The following is an 889-nucleotide window of genomic DNA, read 5'->3' on the forward strand; positions in this document are numbered from 1 at the left end:
AAAATTTGGAGTTTTTTTCTTCGAACATAAGGACAAATTCAGAAATTATGTTTGATATTCACATGGCATATTCAGACAAAATTGATATATTTCCCTACGTTCCTAAATATTTGTCTTTCTAGAATTTCAACAAATGACTACATACGGAGTAAAATGAGTGAATCTACACTCAAATATGTCTATATACATTCATATGTGCTGGTTCATTTAAAATCTCTCAAAAGATAAATATTTAGAAATGGAGGGAGTAGACCATGACAAATGAGTGGGCAACTCATCCCCGTGCATGATGGCAAATGATCTTAATAGTAACCATGTATGTAAAACTAAGCTTGCGTTGGACGTCCCGATCTGTACTGCACGGTATCCAGCATTAGTTTATGCGTCTTGAGATCTAGATATTTTTTATGTAGTTTGTCGTTACAAGTTTTACTATAAAGTACTACTGTGCGTGTATTATTTTCTGGTTAAGTAATTTTTTGTATTCTATCACTCTTCTAAATCTGGGAACTAGGACCACCTATTTTTTAGCTTAAGAAATATTATAGTTCATCGGACAAAGGGATTCACGGGCTGAGATGTCAACCACTTTAAAACCATCTGGACTGAAGTCTTCAAATTGAAAACGAGCATCTCCGCAGCAACAAACACAAAAATAAAATGGAAGCGAGCAGCCGGGAAAGATTCCTCTGCTGCTCCCGTCATTTGGTTCCAGGGCCGGTCAGTGGCCGCCCCGCGGAGGCAACGTGGACGCGCCCGTCCGCCGGCCGGAAGCGTACAAGGATGTCCGCCGGCCTTAGACCGGTTCAGCTCAGCTCGGGCGTGCGACGGATGGCACCAGCATCCGCATCTGCACACCGGCGCCGGCACCGGCATGGCCGCATTAAAA

This window comes from Triticum aestivum, chromosome 2B, assembly GCF_018294505.1.
Source record: "Triticum aestivum cultivar Chinese Spring chromosome 2B, IWGSC CS RefSeq v2.1, whole genome shotgun sequence".
Classification (NCBI taxonomy): domain Eukaryota; kingdom Viridiplantae; phylum Streptophyta; class Magnoliopsida; order Poales; family Poaceae; genus Triticum; species Triticum aestivum.